We start from the raw sequence: 10,641 nt of genomic DNA on the forward strand, positions 1-10,641 counted from the left end.
ACTTCAAGATCAACTTTTTAGCCCAGTGTATTCAGGTCATCTGCCCTCATGATATTCAAGACAATTGAAAAATTGTGTCAATTTCCACATAATCAAAAGATGAATATCTCTTAAGTGTAGATCGCCATGACTTTCAGACAGACTGGAAAAACAGTAACCACAATGGATTGAGTCTTTCAAAAAACAAAGCGTCTTCCAAAGAAAGGGCACTGTTTCCACATTTACAAGCGCTGACAAGATAGGACTAAAGTCCCTGCATTTTACCTGTAAATGGTCTCGCGACCTCTTAAAACCAGGTCCCACCGAGATTTGAACTCGGATCGCTGGATTCAGAGTCCAGAGTGCTAACCATTACACCATGGAACCACACACTGGGTTGAGCAATGGCTCTTGACAAGCTAGTGGAGAACAATGTCGATTTCCGTATTAGCCTGTGACCATGGCATTTTGCTGTCATGTATAACACAAATAGCCTACGGTAAGAACAGTAACCACAAAGGATTCAGTCTTTCAAAAAACACAGCGTCTTCCAAAAAGAGGGCAGAGCTTTCACATTTTCAAAAGTCACTGCGTTTTAAGTGCAAATCTTCTCGAAATCAGGTTCCACCGAGATTTGAACTCGGATCACTGGATTCAAAGTCCAGAGTGCTAACCATTACACCATGGAACCACAGCTCACAACTACCCGTAAAGTCACCTCACAGGTCCCTCAGGAGAATTGGACGATCTGAAGAGCGAGTGATCAGTCTGCGATCACTGAGCGACTGAGCAGTCTTGATATCAGTCGCAGATTCCCAGCCACTGACGCCATCAGGTGAAGGGGGTTACTTAGGCAGGTGGACAGGTGGCAGTCTTGAAACCAGGTCCCACCGAGATTTGAACTCGGATCGCTGGATTCAGAGTCCAGAGTGCTAACCATTACACCATGGAACCATGCGCTCTGTTGCGTTATGTCTCTTGACAACCTAGTGGAGAACAGTGTCAATTTCCCCATCGGCCTATGGCGATGGTGTTTTGCTATCATTTATAACACAAATAACCTACGTTAAGAACAGTAACCACAAAGGATTCAGTCATTTCCAAGCGACAGGTGAACACACATAAATCTGGTATATCGGGCTAATGCGCCGCTCAGAGACAAGAGGGGATGCGGGAGATGATCATTCAGTGAGTGTTTTGAAGGAGCGGGTCTACTCATTTTACAAGTTTATGGAGCACATGGTAGCAGCACAGCTACTGTTCACCAACGCATTGCTTTCTGTGCACAGGTTGAGAGTGTAGAGACTGAACCGTTGTGGCTTTTTTCTCAAGCGCTCATCATCTAGTGTCTTTCCCAATGTTGTCTTAGCGGCAAGGTTCAGGACTACTGTGAAAAACACTGGCTGTCAGAAGTGGGATTCGAACCCACGCCTCCAGGGGAGACTGCGACCTGAACGCAGCGCCTTAGACCGCTCGGCCATCCTGACTGCGTCTGAAGGTCCGGACCTATGATTTTGGATCCACATAGCAATTAGCAATGATTGATGGACTCTCTCGAGGCAAAAAAGGCACCGCTCTCAGCGTATGGCTGCGAGTAGTGACAAAGTCAGGCAAACTGACAGTGTAGATCATTAAAATAAATGAATGGATAAAGCAGAGATAGCGTATGAAATTACCAGTAACGCAGTGGATAACATTTTAAAAAGGCACCTTTACTGCCTAACGTAAGCAACTTATTAAACTTTTGCTACTTGCTCGGCTCCCTCCTTGGCCAGACTTTCACTTCAAGATCAACTTTTTAGCCCAGTGTATTCAGGTCATCTGCCCTCATGATATTCAAGACAATTGAAAAATTGTGTCAATTTCCACATAATCAAAAGATGAATATCTCTTAAGTGTAGATCGCCATGACTTTCAGACAGACTGGAAAAACAGTAACCACAATGGATTGAGTCTTTCAAAAAACAAAGCGTCTTCCAAAGAAAGGGCACTGTTTCCACATTTACAAGCGCTGACAAGATAGGACTAAAGTCCCTGCATTTTACCTGTAAATGGTCTCGCGACCTCTTAAAACCAGGTCCCACCGAGATTTGAACTCGGATCGCTGGATTCAGAGTCCAGAGTGCTAACCATTACACCATGGAACCACACACTGGGTTGAGCAATGGCTCTTGACAAGCTAGTGGAGAACAATGTCGATTTCCGTATTAGCCTGTGACCATGGCATTTTGCTGTCATGTATAACACAAATAGCCTACGGTAAGAACAGTAACCACAAAGGATTCAGTCTTTCAAAAAACACAGCGTCTTCCAAAAAGAGGGCAGAGTTTTCACATTTTCAAAAGTCACTGCGTTTTAAGTGCAAATCTTCTCGAAATCAGGTTCCACCGAGATTTGAACTCGGATCACTGGATTCAAAGTCCAGAGTGCTAACCATTACACCATGGAACCACAGCTCACAACTACCCGTAAAGTCACCTCACAGGTCCCTCAGGAGAATTGGACGATCTGAAGAGCGAGTGATCAGTCTGCGATCACTGAGCGACTGAGCAGTCTTGATATCAGTCGCAGATTCCCAGCCATCAGGTGAAGGGGGTTACTTAGGCAGGTGGACAGGTGGCAGTCTTGAAACCAGGTCCCACCGAGATTTGAACTCGGATCGCTGGATTCAGAGTCCAGAGTGCTAACCATTACACCATGGAACCATGCGCTCTGTTGCGTAATGTCTCTTGACAACCTAGTGGAGAACAGTGTCAATTTCCACATCGGCCTATGGCGATGGTGTTTTGCTATCATTTATAACACAAATAACCTACGTTAAGAACAGTAACCACAAAGGATTCAGTCATTTCCAAGCGACAGGTGAACACACATAAATCTGGTATATCGGGCTAATGCGCCGCTCAGAGACAAGAGGGGATGCGGGAGATGATCATTCAGTGAGTGTTTTGAAGGAGCGGGTCTACTCATTTTACAAGTTTATGGAGCACATGGTAGCAGCACAGCTACTGTTCACCAACGCATTGCTTTCTGTGCACAGGTTGAGAGTGTAGAGACTGAACCGTTGTGGCTTTTTTCTCAAGCGCTCATCATCTAGTGTCTTTCCCAATGTTGTCTTAGCGGCAAGGTTCAGGACTACTGTGAAAAACACTGGCTGTCAGAAGTGGGATTCGAACCCACGCCTCCAGGGGAGACTGCGACCTGAACGCAGCGCCTTAGACCGCTCGGCCATCCTGACTGCGTCTGAAGGTCCGGACCTATGATTTTGGATCCACATAGCAATTAGCAATGATTGATGGACTCTCTCGAGGCAAAAAAGGCACCGCTCTCAGCGTATGGCTGCGAGTAGTGACAAAGTCAGGCAAACTGACAGTGTAGATCATTAAAATAAATGAATGGATAAAGCAGAGATAGCGTATGAAATTACCAGTAACGCAGTGGATAACATTTTAAAAAGGCACCTTTACTGCCTAACGTAAGCAACTTATTAAACTTTTGCTACTTGCTCGGCTCCCTCCTTGGCCAGACTTTCACTTCAAGATCAACTTTTTAGCCCAGTGTATTCAGGTCATCTGCCCTCATGATATTCAAGACAATTGAAAAATTGTGTCAATTTCCACATAATCAAAAGATGAATATCTCTTAAGTGTAGATCGCCATGACTTTCAGACAGACTGGAAAAACAGTAACCACAATGGATTGAGTCTTTCAAAAAACAAAGCGTCTTCCAAAGAAAGGGCACTGTTTCCACATTTACAAGCGCTGACAAGATAGGACTAAAGTCCCTGCATTTTACCTGTAAATGGTCTCGCGACCTCTTAAAACCAGGTCCCACCGAGATTTGAACTCGGATCGCTGGATTCAGAGTCCAGAGTGCTAACCATTACACCATGGAACCATGCGCTCTGTTGCGTTATGTCTCTTGACAACCTAGTGGAGAACAGTGTCAATTTCCCCATCGGCCTATGGCGATGGTGTTTTGCTATCATTTATAACACAAATAACCTACGTTAAGAACAGTAACCACAAAGGATTCAGTCATTTCCAAGCGACAGGTGAACACACATAAATCTGGTATATCGGGCTAATGCGCCGCTCAGAGACAAGAGGGGATGCGGGAGATGATCATTCAGTGAGTGTTTTGAAGGAGCGGGTCTACTCATTTTACAAGTTTATGGAGCACATGGTAGCAGCACAGCTACTGTTCACCAACGCATTGCTTTCTGTGCACAGGTTGAGAGTGTAGAGACTGAACCGTTGTGGCTTTTTTCTCAAGCGCTCATCATCTAGTGTCTTTCCCAATGTTGTCTTAGCGGCAAGGTTCAGGACTACTGTGAAAAACACTGGCTGTCAGAAGTGGGATTCGAACCCACGCCTCCAGGGGAGACTGCGACCTGAACGCAGCGCCTTAGACCGCTCGGCCATCCTGACTGCGTCTGAAGGTCCGGACCTATGATTTTGGATCCACATAGCAATTAGCAATGATTGATGGACTCTCTCGAGGCAAAAAAGGCACCGCTCTCAGCGTATGGCTGCGAGTAGTGACAAAGTCAGGCAAACTGACAGTGTAGATCATTAAAATAAATGAATGGATAAAGCAGAGATAGCGTATGAAATTACCAGTAACGCAGTGGATAACATTTTAAAAAGGCACCTTTACTGCCTAACGTAAGCAACTTATTAAACTTTTGCTACTTGCTCGGCTCCCTCCTTGGCCAGACTTTCACTTCAAGATCAACTTTTTAGCCCAGTGTATTCAGGTCATCTGCCCTCATCATATTCAAGACAATTGAAAAATTGTGTCAATTTCCACATAATCAAAAGATGAATATCTCTTAAGTGTAGATCGCCATGACTTTCAGACAGACTGGAAAAACAGTAACCACAATGGATTGAGTCTTTCAAAAAACAAAGCGTCTTCCAAAGAAAGGGCACTGTTTCCACATTTACAAGCGCTGACAAGATAGGACTAAAGTCCCTGCATTTTACCTGTAAATGGTCTCGCGACCTCTTAAAACCAGGTCCCACCGAGATTTGAACTCGGATCGCTGGATTCAGAGTCCAGAGTGCTAACCATTACACCATGGAACCACACACTGGGTTGAGCAATGGCTCTTGACAAGCTAGTGGAGAACAATGTCGATTTCCGTATTAGCCTGTGACCATGGCATTTTGCTGTCATGTATAACACAAATAGCCTACGGTAAGAACAGTAACCACAAAGGATTCAGTCTTTCAAAAAACACAGCGTCTTCCAAAAAGAGGGCAGAGCTTTCACATTTTCAAAAGTCACTGCGTTTTAAGTGCAAATCTTCTCGAAATCAGGTTCCACCGAGATTTGAACTCGGATCACTGGATTCAAAGTCCAGAGTGCTAACCATTACACCATGGAACCACAGCTCACAACTACCCGTAAAGTCACCTCACAGGTCCCTCAGGAGAATTGGACGATCTGAAGAGCGAGTGATCAGTCTGCGATCACTGAGCGACTGAGCAGTCTTGATATCAGTCGCAGATTCCCAGCCACTGACGCCATCAGGTGAAGGGGGTTACTTAGGCAGGTGGACAGGTGGCAGTCTTGAAACCAGGTCCCACCGAGATTTGAACTCGGATCGCTGGATTCAGAGTCCAGAGTGCTAACCATTACACCATGGAACCATGCGCTCTGTTGCGTTATGTCTCTTGACAACCTAGTGGAGAACAGTGTCAATTTCCCCATCGGCCTATGGCGATGGTGTTTTGCTATCATTTATAACACAAATAACCTACGTTAAGAACAGTAACCACAAAGGATTCAGTCATTTCCAAGCGACAGGTGAACACACATAAATCTGGTATATCGGGCTAATGCGCCGCTCAGAGACAAGAGGGGATGCGGGAGATGATCATTCAGTGAGTGTTTTGAAGGAGCGGGTCTACTCATTTTACAAGTTTATGGAGCACATGGTAGCAGCACAGCTACTGTTCACCAACGCATTGCTTTCTGTGCACAGGTTGAGAGTGTAGAGACTGAACCGTTGTGGCTTTTTTCTCAAGCGCTCATCATCTAGTGTCTTTCCCAATGTTGTCTTAGCGGCAAGGTTCAGGACTACTGTGAAAAACACTGGCTGTCAGAAGTGGGATTCGAACCCACGCCTCCAGGGGAGACTGCGACCTGAACGCAGCGCCTTAGACCGCTCGGCCATCCTGACTGCGTCTGAAGGTCCGGACCTATGATTTTGGATCCACATAGCAATTAGCAATGATTGATGGACTCTCTCGAGGCAAAAAAGGCACCGCTCTCAGCGTATGGCTGCGAGTAGTGACAAAGTCAGGCAAACTGACAGTGTAGATCATTAAAATAAATGAATGGATAAAGCAGAGATAGCGTATGAAATTACCAGTAACGCAGTGGATAACATTTTAAAAAGGCACCTTTACTGCCTAACGTAAGCAACTTATTAAACTTTTGCTACTTGCTCGGCTCCCTCCTTGGCCAGACTTTCACTTCAAGATCAACTTTTTAGCCCAGTGTATTCAGGTCATCTGCCCTCATCATATTCAAGACAATTGAAAAATTGTGTCAATTTCCACATAATCAAAAGATGAATATCTCTTAAGTGTAGATCGCCATGACTTTCAGACAGACTGGAAAAACAGTAACCACAATGGATTGAGTCTTTCAAAAAACAAAGCGTCTTCCAAAGAAAGGGCACTGTTTCCACATTTACAAGCGCTGACAAGATAGGACTAAAGTCCCTGCATTTTACCTGTAAATGGTCTCGCGACCTCTTAAAACCAGGTCCCACCGAGATTTGAACTCGGATCACTGGATTCAGAGTCCAGAGTGCTAACCATTACACCATGGAACCACACACTGGGTTGAGCAATGGCTCTTGACAAGCTAGTGGAGAACAATGTCGATTTCCGTATTAGCCTGTGACCATGGCATTTTGCTGTCATGTATAACACAAATAGCCTACGGTAAGAACAGTAACCACAAAGGATTCAGTCTTTCAAAAAACACAGCGTCTTCCAAAAAGAGGGCAGAGCTTTCACATTTTCAAAAGTCACTGCGTTTTAAGTGCAAATCTTCTCGAAATCAGGTTCCACCGAGATTTGAACTCGGATCACTGGATTCAAAGTCCAGAGTGCTAACCATTACACCATGGAACCACAGCTCACAACTACCCGTAAAGTCACCTCACAGGTCCCTCAGGAGAATTGGACGATCTGAAGAGCGAGTGATCAGTCTGCGATCACTGAGCGACTGAGCAGTCTTGATATCAGTCGCAGATTCCCAGCCACTGACGCCATCAGGTGAAGGGGGTTACTTAGGCAGGTGGACAGGTGGCAGTCTTGAAACCAGGTCCCACCGAGATTTGAACTCGGATCGCTGGATTCAGAGTCCAGAGTGCTAACCATTACACCATGGAACCATGCGCTCTGTTGCGTTATGTCTCTTGACAACCTAGTGGAGAACAGTGTCAATTTCCCCATCGGCCTATGGCGATGGTGTTTTGCTATCATTTATAACACAAATAACCTACGTTAAGAACAGTAACCACAAAGGATTCAGTCATTTCCAAGCGACAGGTGAACACACATAAATCTGGTATATCGGGCTAATGCGCCGCTCAGAGACAAGAGGGGATGCGGGAGATGATCATTCAGTGAGTGTTTTGAAGGAGCGGGTCTACTCATTTTACAAGTTTATGGAGCACATGGTAGCAGCACAGCTACTGTTCACCAACGCATTGCTTTCTGTGCACAGGTTGAGAGTGTAGAGACTGAACCGTTGTGGCTTTTTTCTCAAGCGCTCATCATCTAGTGTCTTTCCCAATGTTGTCTTAGCGGCAAGGTTCAGGACTACTGTGAAAAACACTGGCTGTCAGAAGTGGGATTCGAACCCACGCCTCCAGGGGAGACTGCGACCTGAACGCAGCGCCTTAGACCGCTCGGCCATCCTGACTGCGTCTGAAGGTCCGGACCTATGATTTTGGATCCACATAGCAATTAGCAATGATTGATGGACTCTCTCGAGGCAAAAAAGGCACCGCTCTCAGCGTATGGCTGCGAGTAGTGACAAAGTCAGGCAAACTGACAGTGTAGATCATTAAAATAAATGAATGGATAAAGCAGAGATAGCGTATGAAATTACCAGTAACGCAGTGGATAACATTTTAAAAAGGCACCTTTACTGCCTAACGTAAGCAACTTATTAAACTTTTGCTACTTGCTCGGCTCCCTCCTTGGCCAGACTTTCACTTCAAGATCAACTTTTTAGCCCAGTGTATTCAGGTCATCTGCCCTCATGATATTCAAGACAATTGAAAAATTGTGTCAATTTCCACATAATCAAAAGATGAATATCTCTTAAGTGTAGATCGCCATGACTTTCAGACAGACTGGAAAAACAGTAACCACAATGGATTGAGTCTTTCAAAAAACAAAGCGTCTTCCAAAGAAAGGGCACTGTTTCCACATTTACAAGCGCTGACAAGATAGGACTAAAGTCCCTGCATTTTACCTGTAAATGGTCTCGCGACCTCTTAAAACCAGGTCCCACCGAGATTTGAACTCGGATCGCTGGATTCAGAGTCCAGAGTGCTAACCATTACACCATGGAACCATGCGCTCTGTTGCGTTATGTCTCTTGACAACCTAGTGGAGAACAGTGTCAATTTCCCCATCGGCCTATGGCGATGGTGTTTTGCTATCATTTATAACACAAATAACCTACGTTAAGAACAGTAACCACAAAGGATTCAGTCATTTCCAAGCGACAGGTGAACACACATAAATCTGGTATATCGGGCTAATGCGCCGCTCAGAGACAAGAGGGGATGCGGGAGATGATCATTCAGTGAGTGTTTTGAAGGAGCGGGTCTACTCATTTTACAAGTTTATGGAGCACATGGTAGCAGCACAGCTACTGTTCACCAACGCATTGCTTTCTGTGCACAGGTTGAGAGTGTAGAGACTGAACCGTTGTGGCTTTTTTCTCAAGCGCTCATCATCTAGTGTCTTTCCCAATGTTGTCTTAGCGGCAAGGTTCAGGACTACTGTGAAAAACACTGGCTGTCAGAAGTGGGATTCGAACCCACGCCTCCAGGGGAGACTGCGACCTGAACGCAGCGCCTTAGACCGCTCGGCCATCCTGACTGCGTCTGAAGGTCCGGACCTATGATTTTGGATCCACATAGCAATTAGCAATGATTGATGGACTCTCTCGAGGCAAAAAAGGCACCGCTCTCAGCGTATGGCTGCGAGTAGTGACAAAGTCAGGCAAACTGACAGTGTAGATCATTAAAATAAATGAATGGATAAAGCAGAGATAGCGTATGAAATTACCAGTAACGCAGTGGATAACATTTTAAAAAGGCACCTTTACTGCCTAACGTAAGCAACTTATTAAACTTTTGCTACTTGCTCGGCTCCCTCCTTGGCCAGACTTTCACTTCAAGATCAACTTTTTAGCCCAGTGTATTCAGGTCATCTGCCCTCATGATATTCAAGACAATTGAAAAATTGTGTCAATTTCCACATAATCAAAAGATGAATATCTCTTAAGTGTAGATCGCCATGACTTTCAGACAGACTGGAAAAACAGTAACCACAATGGATTGAGTCTTTCAAAAAACAAAGCGTCTTCCAAAGAAAGGGCACTGTTTCCACATTTACAAGCGCTGACAAGATAGGACTAAAGTCCCTGCATTTTACCTGTAAATGGTCTCGCGACCTCTTAAAACCAGGTCCCACCGAGATTTGAACTCGGATCACTGGATTCAGAGTCCAGAGTGCTAACCATTACACCATGGAACCACACACTGGGTTGAGCAATGGCTCTTGACAAGCTAGTGGAGAACAATGTCGATTTCCGTATTAGCCTGTGACCATGGCATTTTGCTGTCATGTATAACACAAATAGCCTACGGTAAGAACAGTAACCACAAAGGATTCAGTCTTTCAAAAAACACAGCGTCTTCCAAAAAGAGGGCAGAGTTTTCACATTTTCAAAAGTCACTGCGTTTTAAGTGCAAATCTTCTCGAAATCAGGTTCCACCGAGATTTGAACTCGGATCACTGGATTCAAAGTCCAGAGTGCTAACCATTACACCATGGAACCACAGCTCACAACTACCCGTAAAGTCACCTCACAGGTCCCTCAGGAGAATTGGACGATCTGAAGAGCGAGTGATCAGTCTGCGATCACTGAGCGACTGAGCAGTCTTGATATCAGTCGCAGATTCCCAGCCATCAGGTGAAGGGGGTTACTTAGGCAGGTGGACAGGTGGCAGTCTTGAAACCAGGTCCCACCGAGATTTGAACTCGGATCGCTGGATTCAGAGTCCAGAGTGCTAACCATTACACCATGGAACCATGCGCTCTGTTGCGTTATGTCTCTTGACAACCTAGTGGAGAACAGTGTCAATTTCCACATCGGCCTATGGCGATGGTGTTTTGCTATCATTTATAACACAAATAACCTACGTTAAGAACAGTAACCACAAAGGATTCAGTCATTTCCAAGCGACAGGTGAACACACATAAATCTGGTATATCGGGCTAATGCGCCGCTCAGAGACAAGAGGGGATGCGGGAGATGATCATTCAGTGAGTGTTTTGAAGGAGCGGGTCTACTCATTTTACAAGTTTATGGAGCACATGGTAGCAGCACAG

At 45.2% G+C, this 10,641-nt stretch overlaps 23 non-coding genes across 23 annotated transcripts; all 23 read right to left on the reverse strand.

The window, feature by feature from the left end:
• Positions 1 to 294: 294 nt before the first annotated feature.
• On the reverse strand, positions 295 to 366 carry trnaq-cug. The gene has a single exon. It is a non-coding gene; the product is annotated as a tRNA-Gln (tRNA).
• Positions 367 to 598: 232 nt separating this feature from the next.
• Positions 599 to 670, reverse strand: trnaq-uug. The gene has a single exon. It is a non-coding gene; the product is annotated as a tRNA-Gln (tRNA).
• A 191-nt stretch (positions 671 to 861) lies between these two features.
• trnaq-cug lies at positions 862 to 933 on the reverse strand. The gene has a single exon. It is a non-coding gene; the product is annotated as a tRNA-Gln (tRNA).
• A 450-nt stretch (positions 934 to 1,383) lies between these two features.
• On the reverse strand, positions 1,384 to 1,466 carry trnal-cag. Its single transcript has one exon. It is a non-coding gene; the product is annotated as a tRNA-Leu (tRNA).
• A 588-nt stretch (positions 1,467 to 2,054) lies between these two features.
• trnaq-cug lies at positions 2,055 to 2,126 on the reverse strand. The gene has a single exon. It is a non-coding gene; the product is annotated as a tRNA-Gln (tRNA).
• A 232-nt stretch (positions 2,127 to 2,358) lies between these two features.
• trnaq-uug lies at positions 2,359 to 2,430 on the reverse strand. The gene has a single exon. It is a non-coding gene; the product is annotated as a tRNA-Gln (tRNA).
• A 182-nt stretch (positions 2,431 to 2,612) lies between these two features.
• On the reverse strand, positions 2,613 to 2,684 carry trnaq-cug. The gene has a single exon. It is a non-coding gene; the product is annotated as a tRNA-Gln (tRNA).
• A 450-nt stretch (positions 2,685 to 3,134) lies between these two features.
• trnal-cag lies at positions 3,135 to 3,217 on the reverse strand. Its single transcript has one exon. It is a non-coding gene; the product is annotated as a tRNA-Leu (tRNA).
• A 588-nt stretch (positions 3,218 to 3,805) lies between these two features.
• trnaq-cug lies at positions 3,806 to 3,877 on the reverse strand. Its single transcript has one exon. It is a non-coding gene; the product is annotated as a tRNA-Gln (tRNA).
• Positions 3,878 to 4,327: 450 nt separating this feature from the next.
• trnal-cag lies at positions 4,328 to 4,410 on the reverse strand. The gene has a single exon. It is a non-coding gene; the product is annotated as a tRNA-Leu (tRNA).
• Positions 4,411 to 4,998: 588 nt separating this feature from the next.
• On the reverse strand, positions 4,999 to 5,070 carry trnaq-cug. Its single transcript has one exon. It is a non-coding gene; the product is annotated as a tRNA-Gln (tRNA).
• A 232-nt stretch (positions 5,071 to 5,302) lies between these two features.
• On the reverse strand, positions 5,303 to 5,374 carry trnaq-uug. Its single transcript has one exon. It is a non-coding gene; the product is annotated as a tRNA-Gln (tRNA).
• Positions 5,375 to 5,565: 191 nt separating this feature from the next.
• Positions 5,566 to 5,637, reverse strand: trnaq-cug. Its single transcript has one exon. It is a non-coding gene; the product is annotated as a tRNA-Gln (tRNA).
• A 450-nt stretch (positions 5,638 to 6,087) lies between these two features.
• On the reverse strand, positions 6,088 to 6,170 carry trnal-cag. The gene has a single exon. It is a non-coding gene; the product is annotated as a tRNA-Leu (tRNA).
• A 588-nt stretch (positions 6,171 to 6,758) lies between these two features.
• trnaq-cug lies at positions 6,759 to 6,830 on the reverse strand. Its single transcript has one exon. It is a non-coding gene; the product is annotated as a tRNA-Gln (tRNA).
• A 232-nt stretch (positions 6,831 to 7,062) lies between these two features.
• Positions 7,063 to 7,134, reverse strand: trnaq-uug. Its single transcript has one exon. It is a non-coding gene; the product is annotated as a tRNA-Gln (tRNA).
• A 191-nt stretch (positions 7,135 to 7,325) lies between these two features.
• Positions 7,326 to 7,397, reverse strand: trnaq-cug. Its single transcript has one exon. It is a non-coding gene; the product is annotated as a tRNA-Gln (tRNA).
• Positions 7,398 to 7,847: 450 nt separating this feature from the next.
• On the reverse strand, positions 7,848 to 7,930 carry trnal-cag. Its single transcript has one exon. It is a non-coding gene; the product is annotated as a tRNA-Leu (tRNA).
• A 588-nt stretch (positions 7,931 to 8,518) lies between these two features.
• Positions 8,519 to 8,590, reverse strand: trnaq-cug. Its single transcript has one exon. It is a non-coding gene; the product is annotated as a tRNA-Gln (tRNA).
• A 450-nt stretch (positions 8,591 to 9,040) lies between these two features.
• trnal-cag lies at positions 9,041 to 9,123 on the reverse strand. The gene has a single exon. It is a non-coding gene; the product is annotated as a tRNA-Leu (tRNA).
• A 588-nt stretch (positions 9,124 to 9,711) lies between these two features.
• trnaq-cug lies at positions 9,712 to 9,783 on the reverse strand. Its single transcript has one exon. It is a non-coding gene; the product is annotated as a tRNA-Gln (tRNA).
• A 232-nt stretch (positions 9,784 to 10,015) lies between these two features.
• trnaq-uug lies at positions 10,016 to 10,087 on the reverse strand. Its single transcript has one exon. It is a non-coding gene; the product is annotated as a tRNA-Gln (tRNA).
• Positions 10,088 to 10,269: 182 nt separating this feature from the next.
• On the reverse strand, positions 10,270 to 10,341 carry trnaq-cug. The gene has a single exon. It is a non-coding gene; the product is annotated as a tRNA-Gln (tRNA).
• Between the last annotated feature and the right edge of the window lie 300 nt (positions 10,342 to 10,641).

Source organism: Thunnus albacares, chromosome 23, assembly GCF_914725855.1.
Source record: "Thunnus albacares chromosome 23, fThuAlb1.1, whole genome shotgun sequence".
Classification (NCBI taxonomy): domain Eukaryota; kingdom Metazoa; phylum Chordata; class Actinopteri; order Scombriformes; family Scombridae; genus Thunnus; species Thunnus albacares.